The sequence below is a fragment of the Orycteropus afer genome, unplaced genomic scaffold (assembly GCF_000298275.1).
Source record: "Orycteropus afer afer isolate SDZICR_OR568_19922 unplaced genomic scaffold, OryAfe1.0 scaffold00540, whole genome shotgun sequence".
NCBI classification, from domain to species: domain Eukaryota; kingdom Metazoa; phylum Chordata; class Mammalia; order Tubulidentata; family Orycteropodidae; genus Orycteropus; species Orycteropus afer.
Window position 1 is genome coordinate 1,265,558 of NW_006922127.1, and position 580 is coordinate 1,266,137.

Here is a 580-nt window from a genome sequence, read left to right on the forward strand (position 1 = left end):
CATCACTGGTGACGTGCGATAGGAGCTCTTAGTTAGTTTCCATCACTGGTGACATGCGATAGGAGCTCTTAGTTGAGGTGCTGTCTGGCAGATTGTGTCATTGTAATTCCATTGCAAGAAACAGAGGACTCTGTGGGACAACACTTTAAGACTCTGTAAATAACCTGTTCCTAACAGTTTTTCACCTCATGCTTTGAGAGTCCACTTGTCTCCTTTGCACAAAATAATTACTGTGATCATCATCGCAAGAGTGCGATCTTCCTAGTTCTAGCGTTTTTCCACGTCACTTGACATTCCTCTGTGAAGAAGACTCTTTCCTTGTCCTCCATCCTTTGTTATTTTTCAGTATCTGTGTGGACTTGTGGCCTTTAAACATTTGTTGTTGATATCGTTGGGTGCCTTTGAGTCATTTTTGACTCATAGCAACCCCATATGACAGAGTGGAACTGCCCCACAGGGTTTCCAAGGCTGCCATCTTTACAGGCGCAAAGCCCAAACCACACCCACTGCTGTGGAGTGGATTCTGACTCACAGCGCCCCTAGAGGACAGAGTGGAACTGCCCCACAGGGTTTCCAAGGC